The sequence below is a fragment of the Haliaeetus albicilla genome, chromosome 11, assembly GCF_947461875.1.
Source record: "Haliaeetus albicilla chromosome 11, bHalAlb1.1, whole genome shotgun sequence".
In the NCBI taxonomy this organism is placed as follows: Eukaryota; Metazoa; Chordata; class Aves; order Accipitriformes; family Accipitridae; genus Haliaeetus; species Haliaeetus albicilla.
The window spans coordinates 31,367,086-31,392,033 of record NC_091493.1 but is presented as its reverse complement, the minus strand read 5'-3'; the positions used below and the strand labels follow the sequence as shown (position 1 = coordinate 31,392,033).

Below are 24,948 nucleotides of genomic sequence, written 5' to 3'. Positions count from 1 at the left end.
ATCCATGTGTGTAATACGTAATTTTTTACTTAGTAGTTTATCTTCCAAAACTGTACTGCATTTTTCAATGAGTCAGCTGGTTACAGTGAGTCCTGCAATTTGTGAAGCAAATGAATTTATATATTATGACATGAAATGCACTTCATTTATGTGCCTCCATTTATTTATGATAATACTTCACAGGAGATGAGTGAATATTCTATAATACCTTTCAAGAGGTCAATGTAGTCTTAACAATAGTGTCTTCACTCTGCATAGACTAGTAAATTTTGCTGAGGGGCGAGGTGGCTGGGGTTTGTATGCTCATCATTACCTGTGTGGATTAGCGAAGTGCAAAGGTTCCAGTGAATGTGTATGTACAAACATACATCTACAGCGACCTTCGGGGCATGCTTAAAGCTCATCTCTTTCCTTCAAGGATTTAAAAAGATGGGGAGGAGGATTAAAAGAGTGGTAAATGGATAGAAGAAGAGGACTCTTAACTTCTAATTTGCTGGTCTTGTTAGTAAGAGAGGAATTGCTTTTGTTTAGTTAGCATGAAACCACTGTGGGGTATTTGCATCTTTTGCTAAAATAAGGCATCTAGAAAATGAATGGAAAAACTCATTCTTTTGGTTCTGTGTGAATTTAAAGACAGAAAACAACTGATGTACCCTCAAGTCCACAGCTACCTAAAGAAGGGAAACAAAATAGTGTCTGTATTGTACATAAGTGGCTACAATATGATTCTAAAGTGGAATTAAGCCAACTTGACTTGACACCTTCCTTCTTTCTCTCCTAGTGCCAACTTTTCAAAAGATTTCAAACACCCATAATCTATGCCATCTTTTCAGAGCAGTCCAGCTGCTACCAGAGCCGCCATGGCCATCCATCTCAGCAGCAGCACTGGTTCGCAATGTTTCGGTGGGATTACACAGTGCGGCAGAGGAGCGTGGACTTTCAGTGGATGACTGAACCGACGTTAGAGGGCTTTCCTGACACCATCTCTCCTTCCTGTGCACCATGTCCCTTGCATCAGGCTCAGCGCTTCTTTGAAACAGCCCACCACAGGGCAGAAAACTCAACTGGCAAAAAATGTGAATAGTTTTCCAGTGGTTGAGTGAGCTGAACTGCCTGACTGAAGAGTGAAAAGGGAGGGGGAAGAAAGGAGAGAGCAGCAAGCCACTACGTTAGAGCCACTTTCTCTTGAAGTCTTATCCTAAGAAAGAAACTCTAGGTAAGTATACCTGCAGGCAATGAAACTCAGGTCTGTTTTTCTCAAGTGCTCAGTGCTTCTGCTAACTCCCATGGTGACACCTTAACAGTCAGATTCTCAAAAGGACTTAGTTTTCAGTGAGCACCCAGGGTGCTGAGGCCTTTAAAATTTCTGCTCTCTTCCTTTGCTGCCTACTTGGGAAATGAGCTTTTTGTAAAATTCTAGCTTTACTCAATAAGTAAAGCTTCTTAGTTAACTGCACTAGCTGGGGGAAAAGCATGGATCTTTAATACACTCTGCTAGTATTTGCTAGAGCAGTCCAGCCTGATTATAAAGTGTCTGTGGATGAAGGAGGCCAGCTCCTGTAATTCCCTCCAAAGTCGATGCAGCATGCAGGGCATGAAATGCCGTGAGATGATGGGTCAGTCTCCAGACCACAGCCAGGACATGCACCTCTTCTCTGAAAAATCATTTCTTTCTCTGTTCAAGCGTCAGTGCTCCAGGCTAGGCAGAGTTCCTTAAAAATATATTCTAACTTTTGATAAAATTGTAAGCACCATGCTTGAACCCAAGAAGATGTAAAGACACTCTGTCCAAGGACTCCAGGAAATGATGCAACCTACAAACCATTTACCACCTGTGTGTTTTACCCTTGGATGTTGCCAAGGTGCTTAACTCTGCTTTATGGACTCCCCATTAAACTTATCTCATTGTAAAACAGTGTTTCTTTAGGGAGGGGAAGACGTTTCAACCTTAAAAGGTTTAAATCAAAATCCCTGAGGATTTATACACACCGGGAAGTTGCACCAGGTTGATCTAAACAAACTGATGACGTGAAAGTGGGTACGGCAGCCTCGGGGGTCCGGCGCACCCCGCTCTCGCTGGCGTAGTGTTGGCTGACGAAGGCTTCACCATTCCCACCTGCATTCGTGACAGTTGGCAGACAGGGGAATACGCGAGGGCGTCAGCCGCTCAGGTGTAAAATCTGACATATTATCACAAGCTGCTGAGAAAGGTACTGGAATATAAATTGGGGTACCTAAAGGTAGGATGCAGACTCTGTCACATCGGTGCTTTAACATCCTCTGACAAAACTTTGACGGGCCATGAGACAGGGAGATATGGCGGTGTGGTTTAGCTGAGGAAAGAGCATCCTTACAGGCAGCCATGCTTCGCGGGTGATGAGTCTGCCTCTGGCAGGGTGGGGGCTTTGGGGTGGCTACTGCCCCTGTGCCCCCTCCCCTCACACTCAGCCGCCCCAGGCTCCACATTTTCTCCTCTCTTTTTGCCCTTGTGTTTTTGAGGCTACACAGAGAGGGGAGAGCCCATAGGTGAAAAGGTTTGCAAGGAGGCTGTTGGACACAACGTGTTGAGGCTTGGCCTCCAACACCCGTCTCCTTGCAGCTCTTGCCTCCCCTCTCTGCCTCCACACACTCGATGTCCTCCTTTTGCTGACTTGGTAATGAGCATTAAACCGCAATTTAGAGTGGACAAAAGAAGATAGTGGGAAGAGTGGGACAGGGAAGAAAAAGTACTGCTCGGCTGACCTCTTTGGCCCTAAAAGCTCCTCCTGGACAGCCGATGGCTTCAAGTTTGGGATGGTGCTCAGAGCTTCCCAAGCAGCTCCCAGCCCACGCAGGGGGGCTGGCTGCTGCTCCAGATCTTGCCCCTGGGGGGTGAGAAGCAGAGTCTGCCCCATCACCTCTAGTTTTGACCTACCAAGTCTCTTGGTCATGGGGCTGGTTTCCCAGGCTGGTGGGGTTGGGAGGGTGGGAAGGATGGTCCCCATTCAGCTGTCCTTGCTGAGCTGTGGCACCCAGACCTCCCTGTTCCAGGGCTGACCGTGTAGCCAAAAGCACTATAAAATTCATATGCCTCCTCAATTTTGCATGAAAAACCTCAGTGTTGTGAAATTAGCTCTCCAAAATACTATCCAGTAGCTCTGTTTGCGTGGCCTCAGGCTGATGCTGACTGGGCCATAAATATCTCACAGCCTTCCAGTATGAGACCAGCCTAACCCATGGGCATGCTGGAGACTGCTTTGGGGAGGAGGGGGATGTCTTCATTCCAGGCATTGCAAACCAGCACAGCTCCCCACTATCTGAACCTGCTGCTTCCTTCCTACTGTTAATTTGTTCCTTCCTGGAGCTGATAAGTACCTCAATTTCCCTGCTATCTTTAACATTAATTCATTGTGGTTTGTGTAACAGAAGGGTGTTTAAAGACCAGTTCCTGGACTGGCATTAGCCAGTCAATATCCAAATGGGATACTTTGGTCTTTCCTTCAAGGGTCTGGGTTTGAAAAATTAGCTCATTATTATTTTTTTTTCACTTGGAAATTGTGGCGGATAATGCAATATGGTCACAGCACTTGTGGATGGATATCCCTGTCTGGGGGAAGAAGGGGATGAAGAAGAGACTTCTGATCTCGACTTTCCATTGAGAAAGATTCAGCAAAGACACATGATTAGAGCACTTAACTGGAGAAGCAGTTTTGACCTACAGTTAAGAACATTTTTTACATATTATTTCAATATAGTTAACCAAGGCTAAACTGTGTCAAGAAAATGGAACGAAAAAGGTAAGTGTAAAATGGGAATGAAGGCAACTTGGAGAGCATGACAGGGAAGCAGGCTGAGGGGACAAGTAAGCCCAGACTCTGTCCAGGTGGTGACCACTCCAAGTAACTTGATCAGGGGACAGGACACAATTAAAAATCTTCCAGTGGATCCTTTATGGGAAGGTGTGAGTGAGACAGAATAGCATTTCCTGACCGCACTGATTCCTGTGAACCCGTGTGGTCTTAAACTCATTTATATGGAGCACTGCAAGCAGCAAAACCTGAATTAATGCTATGAGACAGAAATGAAGCCACTAATGGACAAAAGGAAGCATGAGTCTAATGGTTCAAACACAGTGCTGGAGAGTCAGGAGACCAGAGCAGTTTTACCTGATTTAGCTGCTGAATCATCTTGAGAGACTGCGAGGAATTCACTTGTATCAGAACTATTGGTGCTTTTGGCTTGGGGTCCATTTTTCTGAATATTGGCCATTTTGAGCACTCTGACCTGAGCTTCTGTATGCCGCGGCTGCCTCATCTGGAGACTATGAGCGTTCACTCATTCATGCTAGTGTAGCCCTGTGAACCTCTCAGGGGAAAGGGCATAATATTATAATTTAAATAATTTATTTTAAACCTTGGCTCAAGGGACGTCATGGCCATTAAGTAATGGCCTTTGTAATCTAGCAAGCCTTTCCTGCCCTTCCCTGTGACAGATCCTGTATTTAACACTTCACCTGGCAAAGTGCAGAACAATTTTCCCCCACTTACCTTAACAAGGCAAATCTTTTACTCACCACACCACAGAGAGGCTGGTCACTTTGATTGAGATGGCCCTACAAGGGCTGCACAAAGGATGACTCAGGAAAAACTTTGCTAATCCTGAGAGTCTCCATCAGGCAATTCTGCAGTATTCAGGTATTGCTACCGGTAGCCAGCTTGGGGCTCCTGTTTGCCCATCAGGGCTTCTGTTGCAACAAGCACAAGCTCACACATAGTCATACGTTAAAGGCTTAATTACAAACGAACTGTCAGCTTGTGCAAACTGGTTTTCGGGTAACGCTGTTGAGGATCATCGGGTTTCCAGGGGTAAATTGGGTGGATTTGAATCTCCAGCTTCAAAAAAGGCTGTGTTTAGGGACAAGTTTGATGCCTGTCACGTTGTCATGGCTGCCACTAAGACCACTTGGCTTGCTTCAAAAAAAGAGGGGTATTTACACAGGCACATAGCTTATATAGTGGTTCATGGAAGAAAAAAAATGGAAAGGAAAACAAAAAAAAAACCCCAAGTCTGTCTTTGTGGATAAACCATTTGCTTTTAGACGTAAGGCAAAACAAGGTCTTCCTTCCAACAATACCTATTGAAAAGTTTCTTGTGAGGCAGGTTTGTGAGGTGTGTGTTGTTGAGAGCAACCAAGATGATTGCAGCCACAGGCTCTGTCCTCCCTGCGTTGTCCAGTGATAGGCATAGTCTGGGATGTGCTATGGAGGGAGTTTATCCACACCATGGCCTGGCGCAGCCCCATCTTATGTCTTTCTCCACAGCATTGGGTGCTGATTCCTGTCAGAGAGGGCACTGGATGAAGTATATCCTACCTCAGGCATAAGCTGGCATGGCACTGCCTATATTTTCTCTCAAGCAAAACTCCCACTGACATCAGTAGAAGTTTGATTCCAGAGGAAGCTGAATTTCTAGCTAGTTAATCTGATTCAAGCCTTCCTAGGTGAAACACAAGGGATTGATGCAGTCTCTCCAGCTTGGGAATTGCATCTCCTCACACCACGGCTGAACTTGCCCCAAGGTCTACTGTGGAAAAGCTGAGCAAGTCTGAGCCATTTTCACAATGCTGGTGAAGTTTCACAGCCTCAAGCAGTCATTATTGCACTGGGTCGTACCCCTGAGGTAAATTATTAATAATAATAATATGTTATTTTTGTTAAATCTGACATCTCCTTTCATCTCAGCCCCATGCTTATCAGGAGCTCTGCAACAACAAAAAGGGAAAGTTTTATTTCCACATTTCCATCCCTTCGTCTCATCACGCCGTGTCTGCTTTGGGGAGTGAAGAGTAATCTGTAGAAAGCTTTCATGCTCTCAAACCTACCAAAACATGCAATATTAATTGGGATTATTAATTGTATTTACTGCACTAGCAAGTCTAACCTTGTTAAAGGCCAGTGTGAAGATGTGGGATCATTTCTGTCATTTGGAACATCCTGCATGCTACCTCCTCTCAGAAATCAAAAGGAAAATTACCTCACTTTTATTAATCATCCTTTTTCTTACAAGATTTTGCCTTTTGTTTAGCTGCACTTCACAAGGAGAAGGTGTGTTTTCTGTGCTGCTTTGAGATCTTGGCAGTTAATGGAACTCTTTGATTTTTAAATAAGAGTTATTCCTCTGAGTGTACAGTATAAACCTAACAGGCAAGGGACTGTGCCTTTAAGTTCATCAGTTTTCCCAGTGCTGTACTGGAAGGATTGGACTGAAACTTTAAACATTTCTAGCCATACCTAGCATATGTATAATTTATAAGCCACACACCGTTTGCTGTCAAATAGGCGATTGATCTGACTCGGATCTCGTTAATTATCCTCCACATACATTATACGTTAACAGATCTTCAGTATACTGTGTATCAATATTAATAAGATTATAAAACACTATTGATAATTAGGAAGAGAAAGAGACCAGGCCTTTGATTCACTCTGTTACTAACGCCCCTGCATCTCTAGATTAAAAAGAGACCACTTTTCGTTTAATAATATCAGATCAGTACATCCATCTTCTAAAATGCTTTATTAAGAGAAAGCTAAGATTTGCATCCCTATGCAAGGGGCTATTTGAAATTGATTATGGAGGCATCATTGATGTGTGAGAAATTTGTTTCTCTGTCTTGTCTAAAGGGGGGCCTAATAGGTGGGAGGGATTTAAGGTGGAGCACTGCACCCTTGGATCTTTGATCGGGAAATTTCTGTTTTTCTTTGTCAGGCTATATTTGGTAAGCCAGATTGTCTTGTTTCGGAGCAAATTAAATGGGATGTCATATTACTTCCTTTTAAGAATAACAACAGCTATGTTATCACACTCCAAAAGAGAACAGCGGAATTAAACAACAATATTTGTTTTTAAATTATGTGGGTCTGATTAATTTTTTCTTTACTTTTTACAGTTTTTCTCTTTTTTTTTTTTTTTCTTTTGCTCTGACCTGCCTTTTATGTTTCCATTAAGCTCATTTGCAACAAGCAAACCAGAATGACGAGCTGCTAGCGAGGGCTCTGAAACACTTCATATCCAACTTTAATCAGGTAAACTTTGCTTTCCTGCAAATTTCATACTAAAGGGGAGGGAAAATCACTGAAGGATGATAGGGAGAAATAGACACAGAATAAATTCAGGTTGCCACATGACTGGTCCTCCATCCTGATGCTGTATAGCACCATATTGGCTTAGAGACCAACACCACGGCCAAGCCCAGGTGCTTTTCCTATCACCTTAGAAAAATGATTTAACATTCAAACACGAGACCTGCTTCTGCCTTGCTGCCAATGTCCACTGATCACCACAGAAGCCCAATCGTTGTCTTCATTAAACTTCAGAGGAGCTCTTCCCCCGGTTGACTTGCACAGTGCCAATGTGGCCAGGCAGAGAGTTCCCAGGCTCCCTCCCCACTCCGGAGCAATTCTGCAGGGCATCCTTCCTGCTACTGACACCGGCTTGGCTCCCCTGGGCTAGCCAGCATTAGGACACCTCATTCCAGCCACCACAGATATTATAAGCATCATGTCCTGCAACTCTACTGAGACGGGATTTCTAAAATATCGCGTTCAGGGCACCAGCAGCTTCTCAGCAGCTTGTGACGCTGCACTGAACAACAGGCTGTAGTGGAAGATACTCAGTGTGAGCAGCAAAGGGAAACTGAGGAAAACTACCCTAGCTTGGACAGGCGTTTTGCTCAGGGAAAGTTCCCTGTAGGGTAGCCCAGTAGCTTCTCATTTCCCATGGTAATTGTGCTAAAAGCCTGAATAAAAACATCAGTTTCTGGCTTCCAGGAAATCTGCCCTTTATATAATTTGCCCATTCCCTAGAGCTCTGCAATTTTCAAGCAAGCTGCGAGAGATTGTGGTTTGCAAGACTGTGGAAGAGGCTCTGAGAAGAGGGAGGTCCCAGGCTGCCGTGTCCAGTGCAAGGTCTTGGGAAAGTCCCGTCATCTGCCTGGGACATTCATCACACTGGTGACACTAGTGACATCATACCAGTGACACAGGGATCACTTGGGTACAACCATGGGGTACAGCCATGGGGTACAAGACAAACACCCACAGTACCTAAAATGCTAATGGGAGCCCCCCGGCACCCACGTCAGCTGGAGCAAGGCCACAAAACAAGGTCGTAACTTTTAAGCTGCACAGTTTGCCGTGCCTCGTTCAGTCTGAAGCTGGGGAGGGAGGACTCAGCCGAGACATGCAGGTGGGGGAGCGCAGGGAGAGATGATGACATAAGCCCAGATTAAAATTTACATACTGGGTACATAAGCAATATAAAGGGCTTTCTGAGGACCTGAGCCTGCTACAAGAGGAGGGAAACCTGGGAAAATGAGATGAGGCAACATGATGGCAAAGAAATCTTCTGTTTTAACTTCTCAGAGGGTTGTGCCCTTCTTCTTTCTGGGGGAAGCCTTGAAGGAAACCTTAGAAAGAACAGCAAGAGACAACAATGTGAAATGGAGCCTAAAGGCTCAGAAAGGAAAACACAGAACAAACCAATATAAGTGCAGCGAGATAACAGAAAAAAATGTCATTTTTACTTCCTGATCCTGGAAGGCATAATGGCTGGCAGATTTTCACGGGATTCCCACAAGCCAGGCGTGTGGGTTATCAGGGCAGCAGGGCTCACCCATGCCAGCCGCCGGCTTAAAGCTCGCCGTGGTTTTTCTCTCCAACAGGCAGCTGGCCCAGAAGCACCGCGGAGCAAATTCCTGAGCCTAAGTTCACTTCTGGTGGCAGGGCTGTCCCCAGTCGCACCAGGCACAAGCCTGGGACGCTGAAGACCTGGCTAAGCCACGTCACAACCAGTCACACTAGTTTTTGCATACAGTTCAGGACATAAATAACTTGCTTTGTATTTCTGGAGATGCACCGTAGCTGCACGCCATGTGTGCTGCATATCCTGTGCGTGAGCACGGTAGCACTCGCGTGCACGAGGATGTTTACAAAAGACAGCAGGGAAGCGGCTGAGGTGTAATTTTCTCACGAAGGAGGGAGCTCATTCCCTTAGGCCCACAGAAATTCCTTTAATTTCTTACAGTTTAGGAGACGTCCTTACACAAAAAACACACAGGGAAACAGAACTACTTTCATTAACAACGCAGAGAAGTGAAGATATTTACAACACCAGAAGCCAGCTAAAAACCCCATGAAGATCCAGTTCAGGTTTAAATCACTGGGAATATCCCAAGTTAACGCATTCATGTGAACATATTTCCCAACAGAAATTTGAGATGAAGAGAAAGCACCTAGAAATTTGGAGTTCTGTCCTGTCTTTGCCATCGGCTCTCTAGTGACCACCAGGGCATCATCTGCTTGCTTTTTCTCTTGGCTGCTTTGCATTGCAGAGGCTGAGCAAGCCCGGCGTTCAGACTTTGCTCAGTCTCTGAAGTCTGGTGCTGCACCGTAGAAATCTTCAACTGGCTTGAACCAGGAAAAAACGGCCAGGAGAAATCCCTCAGCTGAGCGGTTCGATGTATGGGACAAACAAGTGCCAAGAACACGATGAAATGCTTGTCTACCGCCTTGTGCAAATGAAAGAGCCGTTGGTGTAATCAGGGCCATAGCTAAGGCTGCCAGCGTAAAAGGCAAAGGGTTTTGCTGGCCAGTCTTATCCACAGGGCTGAAGGGGTGCTGAAGTCATGGGAGCTGCCAGCTTTGGGCTCAAATGTGTTACAGGATGAGCATGGAAGAGCTTGCTTCCCCTGTAGTCCTGCTGTCTGTAGCTGTGCAAAAGCCTTCTGCCTCTCCAGCTCTCAGGTTGGGGCTATTCATTAAGAATCAAAAGAGGGAGGGGAGGAGAAAATGTGTATGATTCTTGGTACATCACAACACATGCTGAAAATGGGATCTTTGGAGGCAATGGCAGCAGCCTGTATTTACTCAAATCAGGGCAGTGGTTTAATGCATCAGAGCCTTTCTGACAGACCATGACAATTTATGGTGTGGAACCATTATGGTGGAAGTGATGGGAAGGATCCATCGTCGCAGAGATGATGCTCCAGGTGTCTGTGTAGCCCGGAACAATAATTACCTGGCCCCTTGACAAGGTACCTCCAAACAGCTCCATTGTGCCAGGATTTGCATGTTATTAACCTGCTCAGTGTTACTACATCAGAAGGAGTAGAAAACAGAAGGAAAATAATATCCCCATTTGAGCTTGGGCACAGTAGATTATTTTTCAACCCTGGCAACATTTTAATTTCCATCAAAGAAGAACAGTTGCTTTTGTGTTGAGTGGAGAAACCCTGAAGATGAACATGCAGCGTGAATAAAAATAGCAAAACCTTGGTAGTTTTTCACTTAAGAAAAACAATACTTGGGCCATTTTAAACAATGAGGGTTTGCTCCCAGCTTGAAATTTTGTCTGACAAGTTTCAGGGAGAAAAGATTTTTCTCTCCCCCTCCTCTAGCCCTGAGACGTACTGCAAAAAAATGCATGCACACGAGCCGTTGTCACTGGGAATGTACCAGCCTTCCATTAACATTGCTCTCCATAGGATGGCGGTTGGCAGGAGTGCTCATTTTAAAATCCAAAGGCTCATGTCTAGTGCTCCAGCCCTTATTCCCCTGAGTTTTTTCAAGCCACTTGAGCCACTTGTCTGGAGCCTGCTTGCTTTGATCTCCTCCTGCATCGAACGTGTCCAGAGAGAGCTCTGCAACGGGAAAGCATGAATCGAATTGTACGCTCCCATCTCGAATCTTGCCCATTGCAAAGCCATACCAGGAAATTGAGGAAATGTTCCAGGTTTAAGCTTTCTACCCTTAGCCAGAAATTAAAACCCCTTCATTAATCCAATCTTAAATCTCAACTAGCTGCTGCTTAAAGTGGTAATAAATATTTCATACCGATTGTGTGGCGTTCCTTGCTGTGTTTATTAAATGGAGTTTCTCATAATTCCAGTTATTCATTTTAATAGGTCAGGACTTGGCTGTGATTTAAACAGACCACTGAGGAAACAGCCGTGGTTAAACATTGTAACAATATGGATTATTAATTTAATTGGCCAGCTATTACTTGTTTTGACTCTGTGCTAACACATTTAGCTCAGTCTCTTGTGGCCTATAAACCACAAAGGTCATGACTTCAACATTCAGAAGAATGGGAAAAAGAGAATCAGGGCTGAGATTATGAGGAAAAATAGAGAAACAGTGTGGGGAAGACAGAGTGGGGAAGGCTAAGGGCTTGCTGGAGGCAGTGCAGGGCAAAAGGGGATTTATTTAGTAGCTCAGCAATAGAACATCCTCTAAACCACCAGCCAAACTAGCAGTTGCTTTCAGTCCACATCCCTCTGAGGTGATTTCAGACAGTGATTTTTACCTGTAGGTATAGCAATACTATCCCCACACCTTTAATAACACCTTTATTTTATTTCTGAATTTTTCTAATATAGTTTAAAATATACCATGCGGAGAGCTCACATGTGAATAATCAGCAATAATATTTATAAGTGTGTTTAAAAAGCCAACCAGGCACCCCCACCCTGGATGGTTTTACTGCGCCTTTACTGAAAACAATCTCACGATGCTAGTTAGATACAGTGGGGTGAAAAAGCACATTCCAAAGGGCATGCTAGCAAAAAGGGATAGTCAGGAAAAAATATGGGGTTTGTCTTTTGTGCACAACAAAGGTAGTGCAATTTGTACCACAGAGTGCTCCATTTTGAAAGAGGTCAAATCTTTCCATTGATTATTTATGCAGAACTTTCATTGACTCCTAATAGGAGTTCTGTGCATTGAATAGCAGCAGGATTCAACCCTGTATTTGTCTTGGCAACTGTGTGCACAAATGTGGCGGTGGGCAATGTTTCCATATTCATGCCTGTGCCAAATATGTTCAGCGTTCAACTTATACAGGTGCAGAGACCCTACCATGAAGGAAACTATATAAGTACAAAGAGTAGACAGATATATTAGGCAGACAAGCAAGCAGGTATGAGTCTCCATTTTCACTGTTTCTCGTTGTTTGTGTGCCTTGGAATCTGTAGCTGTTCCTGTAACAAACTGCACAGGCCAGTAAGTTGAAAGAACACAGCCCAAAACCTTTGTCTGCAACTGCAGGCTCCAAACCATGCAGCTAACATGGGAAATGTAGCATGCATGAATACAGCATACATAATCAGTAGTAACAGCTGCCCAGACAAGTTGGTGGGATTCCAGTGCTGTAAGACTTCTTCCATCCTGTCGCTCTTATCCTCCCTCACATAGCTCAACCCAATTTTCCAAGACACGGGGACACTGGGAAGAAAGACACAGAGAAGTAAAAGGCAAAGGTTTTCTTCAGGCTTGAAAGCTTATTCATGGTGTAGAAAAGAGCCAGGCGGAGAAAAATTCTCTGCATCTCTTCTTTCTGGCTTTTTCACCCCCCCCCTCCTTTTCTGCCTCTCTCCCCCTCTCCCTGACCTAGCTTTGGCCCTGCTACCAGCCTTTCCTCCCCATGCCATCCACACCGTCATTTACACCCCCGTCACGCAGCCACAGCAGCCCTGGCAGCCCAGCTGCCCTGCCAGCAGATCCCGGCCCCGCACAGGCTCCCACCTTCCAGCCCAGATTTCCTTGTTCAGGAATCCTCACCACTTTCTAGTTTTGCCACCTCCTGCCACATCTCATGAGGCTTCAAACCCACTTGCTTTTTATCATCTGGTCTCCCATCATGCACCCCAAGTGTCAGCTCCTCTCCATTGGTCCTTATTCCATCTCTGAGCACCTTCTACTCCCTCTATACTCAAGATCCAGTTTCCATATTCAAACCCTCCCTTTGCCCAGCTGGCAACACCAGCATCGATGTCCTGTAATGCAACGATCCCCCGTCACCAGTTCAGGACATATCTTCTTTCGTGTGTGTAGCGATACAGACCAAAGGCTAGGACCACACTACATTCTGCCTCTTGCAGAAATCCTTTAAAAGCATCTGAGGATTCCTCCCCCCAAGTCTTCAGGCTGTGTACCCCCGGATTCCCCTGCGGCGATAGTCCAGCTCCACCACTCCTCCTGGCTCTGCGTGGCAGGCAAGACACCCTAGTCCCTGGCACACAGCTACTCACCCACGGAGCCATCCTTAAGCTGCTGCAGGTGCCTCACGCTGGGGCCTGTATCTCTAAGTGTGGCTGACAAACAGGGCTTTCTTTTGTGGTGCCTAGCACCAGCAGCCCCTAAGGACGAGATACCCTTCCCTTCTTCTCCCCCCCTCCCAGCCCTTGCACACAATACAGTATTTGTCATGGATTTGTTTTCCAGTACATGAAGAGCACAAAAACGCGTGCTCTTTTATGATAAGGTAAGCAGAGTGACCCTGTAACATTCCACATCTGAACTCAGAACGGCATCTGCCTCACAGCTGTCCTTGTAGCAAGTATTTCAAAAACACAGACAGCAAAAAACAGCGGCAATATCTCATCGCCGATGTAGCTGCTTACAGCACAGTCCTCACCATCTTCCAAATATCCATGTTTGAGAGGTGACCTACAGCTGTGAAATTTGGATGCAGATTCCAACACCACCCCTTAATTTCAGGGATGTTCCAATATGAGCTTTACACAAAGCTTTTGCAGAGTTGCAGGCCAATTGAAAAATTTGTGGCTGGAGCTAGGTTCAGGTCCTGAACACCCTGACTCACAAAGATTTCCAAGAGCTTTGGCTTGATTGCAGTATTCATGTTCCCTATTACTTGAGTGCATCGACATATCCACTGGAGTCATGGACTAGGAGCCCACAGTGAAGGGCTCTGCACAAGCAGAGAATAACGATAAAGAAAAGAGTTTCCAGTTCAGAGTCAAGAGACAGCTACAGAGAAATGTAGAAATACAGGGAAAGAGACTGTCAATGGGATGGACAGTGGCATCAGCGCAGTTGAGTTTTCAGTGGTCATCCTGTCAAAGGAGAGCTCTAAGGGAGATTTTTGAAGGAGAACAGCTCAGCAGCTTTGCAGCATGCGCGCAGAGCTCTTCTCAAGAACTGTGGGTATCTGGCATGGAAGCACAGCTATGGACATGGACATCTTGGTCCAACTGGAACAAGAGCTGGTTTTGAGGAAATGAACAACAGGAAATGGGTGGAGGGGGAAGAAGCCTTGAAGGGTGCTGAAGGCAGAGCCAAGCTGCTGCTACTTGCTACAATAGATAAGGAGAGGTGGTGGAGGAAGGCCAAAAGAAAGCCGATGTGATTCATGTGATGAAAAATGAGCACCATTCAGAGTAAGTATGAGAGGAGATAGAGAGGGTTAGATGAGAGAAAGGGGTGTTGCAAGCAGATGAGAAGAGCTTCAACAAGCAAATTAGTTGGGAGAAGAATATCTCAGAGAAGTTATGCAGAAAGGGTCAACAAAGATAACTTGGATGCAAGGGATTACGAGAGAGCAGTCCAGCACAAGTCCAACTTGTGCTGAACATTGGACACCATAAAGAGATATCACAGAGACACGATGAGACTTTAACTTGGATAGAAGGAAACAAAGCACAGTAGAAAGAGGGATCAGAGAACCAAAGATGGTAGCTGAAATCAAATGCTGATGAAGTCGCTCAAGAACAAGACACAGAAGGAGGAGAGAGAGAGGGAAAACAAGCATAGGCTTACACGAAGCTGAGGGATCTGGTTATCCGCATTGGAGGCACTTGACAGATCGAAGAGGTTGAAGGTGAAATAAGAGATGATGTCAATAGGCACACTGACAGATGTTTAGACTGATTGTTACAGGTGGAAGCTAAACCAGAAAAGGTGAAGTCCTATGTGAGAAAAAATTTATATAAATGAAACCAGTTTCCAGAGGGAGTTAGATTACAGTTGTCAGGGTGTCCTCATGTAGGAGCAATAGTTGTTCAGTTTGTGAAAATCAGAGCTGAGCAAAGACAGAATGGATTTGTTATGGAGGAAGTCAGCCTGGTCACAGGATTTCCACCAGAAAAAGTTTGAAGCATGAGATCAGGGCAGAGGATCTTGGCGTGATTCAGAGCAGGAGACTGGCAACAACCTTGTAACAGGAGAGAGGAGATAATGGTCACACTGAGAGAGAGTGGCGCATGAAGAGAACCAACATCTATCTAGGAGGGACTGAAGAGATCCTACAAAGAGACAAGCCTGACAGCTGATGAGAAATTATCCTCTTGGTAGATGGCCAACTCAGGTTTTGGTGATCTGGAACATGACTGAAAAACTGAAGGAAGACATGGAAGGAAGCTCAGGGGCAGACAAGTTACTGGCATGAATGCAAGAGTCGCTGGGAGCAAGGGCAGGGTATGGGACAAGGCTGTAAGGGTTGGTACAGGAGGGAGCCTGGTGCACACTGCAGAGCAACTGCAGGTAGAAGAACAGAATTATGGTAGACACAGTGCTATTCAGAAAAGGAAGAATGGAAACTGAGGGGCTGGGTGGGTCTTTCTACATGTTATAGTTCAATTTCCCTCTGTAGTCCTTCATGCGAACTGCGTGTTACTCAACAGTTCTGCCCTACCTTGTGAGTCAGGTCTGGGGTTCTCTGGCAGGTGTTGCAGGAATAAGGTCACAAACTCCTCCTTGTCTTCTGACGTCATATGAGAGATCTTCCAAATAATAATGTGGCTGCAGAAAACCAGGAGAACATCTAATGGAAAGCATTTTGTTTTACCTCTAAGATTTCTCTCTCTACAAGCTGTTGACAAAAAGCATCATTCCTACCTTCATAGATTTTTTAAAAGAGGAGGGACTGTTAGCTCATCTGGAGAAAGCCCTGTTGAAAGGTATAAAAAGGTTTGTAGTTGCATAAGTGCAACAGCTCCTTCTTGGATGTCTTTAGGGGACTTAAGATGGATGCTCTGAGCACAGCGGTGTGAGTTACTACAGTCAACCTCAATAGCCAAAGAACTGAGTTTTATATTGGCTCATGTCTCCTCTGTTGCGGCACAGATGGAGACCACGCAGTAAATTCCTTTGGAGTGAAAATAGTCCCCCTTCATTTTGGAAGATAGGTGAGGACAGAAAAAACATTACAGAGCCCAGTAAAGAGCAGGTGCTGGCACTTTGCTTGTGCTAGCAAGAGTGATGTAATACTTAAATAAAAATAATTAGGTTGCTGGACACAAGCCTCCATATAAAAAACAACATAGAAAACACATGTTTTCACATGTTTCCAATGCAAAAACCACCTGTATCCAATCGGTTTCATGAATGTTCATGTGACTGTGAAGTTTAAATGAGCACGCAGTGCGAGTAGCCAGTGCACAGTGATTCAGCATGAGTATCGCAGCGGGTGAGCAGTGAGTGTTGCTCTCTAAACGCTTTGCGTGTCCCGCGATGGGCCAGGGGAACATGCAAAGGAAATGCCTCATTTTCTGCTTCTTCGGGAGAAGGAATGAACCTATTGTCTAGTCCTCTGGGCAGTAAGTACCCAGCTCTGAGCCCAGTAAAACCAGTGGGAATCAGACCCCAGGATCTTGTTGACATTCTGCACATTCTGTGGTTTCTCTTTTGTCAGGATGCACACTGCTTTTGTGAGGCAAGAGAGGAAGGGAAGGAAAGAAATATTCGGAATTCTCTCCAAAGTCATTTATGGGAGCATTTATTGGTTTCGCTCTCTGTGTATAAACTTGCATGCGTGGTCTTGGGCCGGCTGGGTCATTCGTTGCTGCCTAAGAGTTTACTAAACTGAGAATAATCTTTTTTTTCCAGTGATAACTTGTACTTTGAAAATGGAATTCAACAATGCTGGCTTTTTTTTTAAAAAAAGAAAACAATTGTTAATTTGAAAATATGATGCTAACAAATATTTTACAACATAAGGACAGCTAAAAATGCATTTTCCAAACAGTACAGCACTTAACCGTATCTATTGGCAGATAGAAGAATACATGTTAACTCCACCTTAAAGAAGAGACCTAATCACTTGAAACTTGCTGGTAGTGTATATCCTGAGTAACACCAGGGCTTTGTACATATACAACCACTATAAAGTTAGTTAAAACTAAGGTTAAAAAAAAGCCAAACCTGTAGAACATATTCTGTAACATAGCAGGGAGCTGGTCTACAGTGTTCCATGGTTTGCTTCAAAAATAAGCAGCAACAACGGATCGTTACTTGGTTTTTCATTCTTACCTGCCTCTGATTTGCCCCACTAAACATTTCTGAAACTGTTCTGACCTCTTTCCACGTGAATATAATATTAAGTTACCTTGTCTAAACAATTCAAATGGACCTGAATTGCCTTGCTAAAATAAAAATCTGTGTTTGTAACTTCCAGTAATTAGCCTTTATCATATGTATAAAGATGTTTGCAGCAGAGGAGATCTTTCTTTTGCCCTTTCTTCTATTAGCTCCAGGAGGTAAATCTAGACTTTTTAAAAAAGGTATAAAAATCCAAATATTTTTCCCCTTCTGCATCCATTAATCAGGTTGAAATACCAGTATTTTCTAAATATCCAACTACCTTTGCAGCTCCTAAGTGCTCTTTTTTTGAGTCCCCAACTTGCCTCAAGCTCAGGACGTGTGGATTTGCAGGTTCTGATACCCCTTAATATTCATATCCATAGAAAAGAGTGACAGGTTTGGGGGAAGACCCAGAGAATTATTCCAGACTCTTCAACTCAGATTTCATTTCTTTTCTTGATAGTCAGCACCTGACTGTAATTCATTTTGAAAAGTTTAAACAGAACCGTCTATTTTTTTGCTGACTTTGGAGCAAGGGCATTTGTCTATCCCTCATTAATCTTTATGTCACTTGCAAGATGGTCTAAAGAAACATCATACCTTTTCCTTTTAGAATAGATTGCCCAAATAGAGGTCTAATGTGGCATCCCTTGTCCCCATGAAATTTTTGCTAATGACCTTACAACACTTAGAACAAAGATTATTAAACTGGGCCAGGTGCTAGTTAGATGAAGAGAAAACAAAAGGCGGCACTAAGACAGAAGTCTCCTCCTTTGACTCCCCAGCAGAGAGTTTAAGGCACCAGTTTTCAGTGGGATTGACTTAACAGAAGCAGAGTGAGCTTAATGATGAGTGTTTTCCAAAATCCCACCTGAACATTTGCTGGTGCCGAATGGCATCATCAGCAGAGTGCTTCTTAGCACAGTTTGAAAGGTTATTGATCCCTTTAGCTGTCCTGTAGCTAGCAGCTATGTGCTTGCTAATATTGGTAGCCATTTACCTACATGCTATTGCAAGAGGATAGGAATGCATTCAGTCTGAGGACTAATTTCCAGCCAAAGAGTGAGAACTTGTTAATATATTCCAAGCATACCTCAAGTCCCATTTCTTTCCCTCATTGGGCTCACATAATATCTTCTCCATTCTCTTCAATCCTCAGGAATTAAAGGTTACTAGATATGAAGGACAAGCCCGCACCTTCGTAGCAGACACTTCTCTCAAACAGAATAGAGGTGTTTCCTATGTAGGAGTTTGCCTTGCTGTGCCCCACTTTTGGTAATCACAGAAAGAAACTAGGAGCAAAGAATCCCCAAATCAAGGCTTGGAGATTTCATAAGAAAAGGACTGAAGGAAGAATAATGACATAAAAAAATTACTGAAAAAAATGTACAGGGGAATGGCTATGGATATGTCTGAGGGAATCTACATAATATTCTAGTACTGGAGAAAGGCAATGTTATTCTTAAATCTCCAAAAACTGACAAAACATATAAAAGACTGGACTGGGTGCACAGTTGCTCCCAAGTGTATCATTATGAAGTTCTTCCAGAAGGGACCTCATTGTGACAAGAGATGGGTTTGTTACTCTATCTTACAAGTCTGCCTAACCTCATATGTTCAATCTTCCTTTCACATCATCATTGAGCTTGCTTATTTCTGGATAACCGCACTGGACACAGGCATATGAGAGTCAACAAGACAGACATATAAATGTTTCTTACCTGTTAAGCGGTGTGGTGCCAGAATGTAACCCAGGATGTCACTGCAACATGCACTGTCCTCTGAAAGAAAAAAATACTCAAGAGATACATGGGTTAAGGACACTGCGAAGTGAAGGAACTGGCTATTACCAGGGTTTACTTCTCCAGTATATCAACTAAAGTGGACATTATTTCCTTCAGCTGGAAGTCAGGATAACTCAGCTCATCGAAAAAGTACTGGGAGAAAAGGAGGTAAGAAGAAAAAAGATTTTTTACTGAAGTCTTCTGAGTTTTGTCACTGAAACACTAGGGGATTTTTGGCAAGTTAATACTGCCCCTATTTTTAAAGGGCCCTTTAATTTAAGACATACAGCTTTCTGGATGTCCAGCTGCAGAAAGGGGCAGGCTAGTTTACCAAGCGTCAGCCTGAGTTGTTGGGATGGGCAGGTGGTACTGGGGAATCAATGTCAGGCCTTCTAGGAAACAACATCAGTCGAAAGTGTTGACCTCCACTGCTCCATACCGTATCGTTCTGCGGTGATACCGAATGGAAAAGCCTCACATAATTATACTGCTGCTTGTAAAGTGCAGCGGATGGAACATGCTACATCAGTGCTCATTGCTTTTATTACTGATGGGGAAAAAAATTCTCACAAAGAAAGGACTGAATGAAATTCTGAGTGCTGTGTTAGTCTGGTTAACTTCTGGTAATGTAATTATTTGAGAAGAAGTGCACTTAGCAAATCATTATATGGGGGTGTGAAAAATTGCTAAAGAATCCCCCCCTCCCCCTCCTCATATACCCTACCCTTAGAAAAAGAAGGCAGGTAAGGGTACATTTAACATTCACAGTCTTTTATACTACTAAGTGAAATCAGAACAAAATATGGTAATTAATCCATTGTGCATTCAAGGATTCAGGTTTGAGCAGCAGATGGGAAAAGTTGTGGATCATAACCCCATGCAATATTTGACAGAATATCAGTCAAATATAGTTCACACATCTTCATGTTTCTGTCAGTCCCTCTTACCTAAAGTTAATTTAAAGTGACAAGAACTACATTAGCACTTTTCAAAGGGTAATGCAAACTTTAGAATATTCACCTCAAATCAATACCCATTCAGACTCCTAAATGGTCAAACTGGCAAGTTCCTTAAGGTGATTTTACTTTTCTTTTTGTCATCTGTTGCTGGGGTTTACGTATTAGCTTTTAAATAAATTGCTTCAAAAGTGTGGTAGAGAAGGCGGTTACCTGTTTATTCTGCACAGCACTCTCATGAACACATGTGTAGCCACACGCAAAAGCTGTCTCAGAACCAGAGTCAAGGCAATGCTGGCAGATCTAGTTGTGCAAAGTAATATAGTTTGGATCTTAGCCTGTGGGTTATTTTTTAACAATTCTTTATGCAAGAGGAGTACTTCAATGCCCTGCTTGGGAGCGGCGCACCTACTTTCATTTCACCACTGCAATAAAAGAGAGTCCAAATGAGAGACCTCATGCAGGCTCCCACAGAAAGTCTGGTTCTGTGGTCCCAGCACTTGCAGCACACTGCTGCTTTCCTGAGAAGTGGATCATTTGATAGAAACGGCGATTCCTCTCCTTTTTTTTTCAATCAAAATAGCTTTTGTGAGCACATGCACGTGCACATCTGCGAATGTATGCTTGTGGTTTTTTTTGTTCCTGACTTGGGTGTGGGACCATAGAGAAGTCCAAATCCCCTGATCTAATGCTATTGCTGTGCTGGTTGCCTATGCTTCTGCTCCTTGTGTTCACATTACCAAATAAGAGATCACACCCTGCAGGGCTCCACGGAGCTCATCTCCAGGGAAGGCGAAAGCACTTCTTGGCATTTGGGCTGAACACAATTCCAGTATCATCCCCCTTCCCCCCACCCCCCGCCCCTGTTACAAATGATTTAAGGCAGGCTGTGAATGAGAAACATAAGGTAAACACTGTTTAGTCTTTATTGCCTTCCGTCCCTAAAGCGTAACTTGGCCTTGCCTCTGGAGAGATGCCCAGATCAGCCCTTCTGGACACACAGTCCCTGGCTGGGCTGTGTGTGTGTCTTCTGAAGAAGGTACAAAAGGGGAAGGATCGCACTGATTGAAGGACTCCAGCTTCTGGAGTTTGCTGGGGCTGAGTCACGTGCGGTTTGTAAGGAGGTGCGAAGCCCACCAGCAGCGGGCAGGGAGGGGAGCGATAACATCCAGTGCCTTCTCGTTCTCCTCCTTTCTTTTTCATAAAGCAAAACCTAAGATAATCACTTCCCTGACAAACCAGACTCTACCCCGCCTCAACTCCCTTGCAAAGGTTGTGCTCCAAAAGGGGCGACGAGGCAGAACAGCACGCCAGCCCTGGCTATTCATCATATGGGAAGGGACTTAGATATTATAAGACAGCTGAATGGGTCAAATCTAAACATGTGCCCGGCTCGTTTATGGGACCAGGTGAAAACGCAGAAGGAAAAATAGCTAAAAAAAGGGTCCCCAAATAAAAAAGTTAAAATAGGCCAGACACACTTTTCCTCATCATTTCAAACCTGTGTTAACTTTGCAAAGCCATTGCAAGACACTTCAGTTCTCAGGCAGGTTGTGGGTGATAACTTGTTGAGCTGTTCAACTAGCAGGACTCAGTGTATTTGTTCCAGGGGACATAAATCCCTGCTAAAAACCCACTGTCACCAGCATCTTCCCAAAGGGCTGGACTGGATCCTCTCTGTGCCTCGGGCTGTAATGATGAGGAAGATGCTTCACTGTGGTGACTTTCTGTGTGCAGTAATTTAACCACTAGAACAAAGAAAACCTTTTCCTCTACTTCTTGACAAAAAGGCTTGACTGGGAAAAAGAATCTTTTCTTTCTGAGCCCTGATCTACAAGTATTTTTAGGTTCACATGAAGAGATTGCGTGCCAGCTGTTACCACCCAATACAACCAGGGAACCTTGCTTTTTTTGTGTGTCCAGTCACATACAGCGAGGTGACATACACACAGTTGTTCTATTCAGCATGGCATTATATTTTTGCAAATGTCTTATCTGTAAGAAAAATAAATATTAAAAAATCACCAAGGTGCAAAACAGCTCCTGGAACCAGACATGCCCCTCATCCATCTGCTTGTCCTCCCTCGGTACCTTTGCCCATAAACCCAAAGTGGGCTCTGCTAGACAGAGGAAGCAATGAACAACTGGAGTCAGGCCACACACGTTCTTCATGGTTGGACTCAATGATCTTTCTTAAAGGTCTTTTCCACCCTAAATGATTCTATGATTCTGTGAGTCACAGACCACTTAGCTGCAGCACAAGGTGGCACCAGCTGCCAGGTGCCCAGGACAGAGGAACTCCAAGGTGCAAGGACCTTGAGCTCCTCTTGCCCTTGGTGGGGCTTCCAGATGAAACGCAGACATCCACACCAGGCTTACTCTCTCAGTTTATACCCAGATGTGCTCTGGCAGAGGCTGCATGCTCCTCTGGGCTGGCCAAGGGCTGTCTGCCACTCACATGCTTCGGAAAAACTGTCATGTGCTGCAGCTGCTCCCTGGAGACTGGGAAGATGGCCAGAAATAAAAGGAATCTGCTGCAGGAATCTGGGAGCCAGCCCACACCTGGGACTTCAGGAAAGCCCAGAAAAAAATCCTTGATGCTGCTGCCGTTGAGTTCCCTCCCTGCAGACTGGCCAGCAGTGCTCTTTGCTGCCCTCGCTGCACCAGCACCCTGTGCTGCTCTTGGCTGTGCCCCGTTTAGGGTTAAACAAGGCAAGTTTGCAAAGGATTGACTTATTACCCAATGCTGGGGCCCACGGGGAGCTTCTCGTTTGCCTCCTTCTTCTGCCCCCATTCTTTGTACCCCAGACCCCTGTGATATCAGCTGATGAAGCTGAGGCCAACACTGGCAATCCCAGACACTGGGAGTTATAAATCTGTCCTCCTCCTTACCACCTCTCCCCTAGAGGCAAGGATTTAGTGAGGGACACATTAGAAATGAGGAGCACATCCCAATTTGGGGGTTAAACACTGCTTTTCCTTTAATTCAGGAACTTGTGCTACTTTACTATGCTATTCTTGACATCAGAACTATAGTGATCTGTAAAGCAAGAGCAAAATTATTCTTCTTTTCCCCTCTGTAGCTTGACAGAATTATGTATTTTCCGCAAGACACTGCCTCCTTTTGAGGTATGCATTGAAAGCAGCCATACAAAATGCTATGGAAAACTGTGCTCGCATTTTTCTCTAGTCATCTCTTTCCTAAGATATGTGAAATCAGTGGAAATCGATGTGTTCTCTCTGCCCTACATTTTCTATGTGATTTCTCAAACTTTTAAAGCCTGCTAAGAGAACCACACCACAGGAGGAAAGCACATCATCCTGGGAAGACCGGTATTGCCAGCAGGGCTGGCAGCGGAGCCACAGAGCCATCTGAGCAGGTCACCCCCCGGAGCGAGAGCCATGAGCTCCTCCAGCCTCCGGGGCTGCCCAGGAATGGAGCTGGCACGCTCCCTCCTCTCGAGCAGACCATGGCAGCAATTAATTGCATAGTAATGCAAGGATGCAATTAGAGTCCAGCCAAACACAACTTACCCCCTCCCCAGGCCTCCGAATTTGGAACGTTTTCACTCAGCAGTTCACCCAGACACGCTGGTGAGAGTTGACCGCGGATGAGCGTCTGACACCCTCGTCAGCACCGCCGTGCTGCTGCCCTCTTACTCCGCCGGTGAAAGGAGTTGGGTGCTGATGCTCTGAGCAGGCACTTGGATATCTTCCCACTCTGTTTTGCCAATATGCTCGTTCGGGTTTGTTTTCCTGACAGCGCTTCACCCTAGCAATCTCGATTTTTCTTCCAGAGGCCTTTTAGACAGTGTAGCTCTCTGAGTTTATCCTTCAACCTGCTACATTTCAATTATGCCACATATAAAGAATGCAGACTACTTACAGATAATTTGCTTGTTTGTTCTCCCTTTGCTGTCCCCTGTGCTCTCTTAGTTTCAAGAGCAGTGAACCACCCAGACCAGGGCAGTCCTCCCTGGTTATGTGGAAATAAGCCGAGCACATAATATCTTACGATTCTGGGTCCATCATCATCTCCCCTTCCCCCCACCTCACCACAAATGGACTCTATTACTAGTCATAACTCACAGCCAACGTTTCTTTGGTTTTAGAGAGGAAGAGATTTTCAGCCTCGGGCAAAAGACATCCAGTCTGATCATGAGACGCTGAAAGCTATGGGGGTTGCTGGCTCATAGTATCACTGAGGATATAGTCCCTGGGGAATAACTTCCCCGCTCATCGAAGTTTTCTTTCATCCAAAATTCAGGCCTGCCCTGTCCCGGTTAGCTGAACAAAATCTTTAAAAGTGAAGAATGGTTTTGGGTGCCTCTGGTGGGGTTTTTCTGGGAGCTGAGCATGGTGGAGGGGACCTGATTTCCAGAGATAGCTGAGCAACTTACTTTCTGGAAAAGAAATCTCTTTACACATCCCAAGCTGAGCATCCTGAAGTGCAGGAATCTGAAATCTCAGGTTGCTTTAGAAATTGTTCATAGAACACCTCAGAACAAAAAATAATGTGAAAATTTTGAAGTTCCCATCAGATATGGAATTTGGTTCCACCTTCTCCACTACAAAAAACTTTTATTTGGGTGTCTTGCAGCATTTAAAAATATTGAAGAAAGACAATAAACATGTAGAAAGCAAAGTTTTACTATGGCTGAAGTAGAGGTCTGCCTCCTGCACTCTGCTACCCTGTCCACTGCTTCCCTTTAAAGCCGGTGGAGGAAGCTCTCCCAGGACACCGACTCTGTGTGTTTGTGTACTATTTACACCTGTATTTATATTCTGTTAATTACTTTGTATCACATACAGTTTTTAAAGCCTTTCTTTTGGTAACAAAGCTTTCCAGCTCACTTTTGTCTTTCTTTTAAAAATAAACAACTTAACTTAAAAGAAGGCAAGATCAGAGGATTAAGTAAATTAATGAGAAAGATACTTAAAAGGCTTTCGAAGTCTCCTTCTTGCAACACTAATACGTAGATTTCTTAAAAAAGTAATCATGAGTTCGCAACTCAAATTAGCACCACCATGTATGTTAAGGGAGGTCTGGCTCAGGAGGTAGACCCATCTCCA

General features: G+C 44.5%; 1 long non-coding RNA gene across 1 annotated transcript; it reads right to left on the bottom strand.

The window, feature by feature from the left end:
- Window positions 1-10,889: 10,889 nt before the first annotated feature.
- Window positions 10,890-23,486, bottom strand: LOC138687783 (uncharacterized). Its single transcript, XR_011326902.1, has 3 exons — window positions 23,410-23,486; window positions 18,857-18,916; window positions 10,890-12,260 (listed from the first exon to the last, which is right to left on the bottom strand). It is a non-coding gene; the product is annotated as an uncharacterized lncRNA (long non-coding RNA).
- Window positions 23,487-24,948: the final 1,462 nt, after the last annotated feature.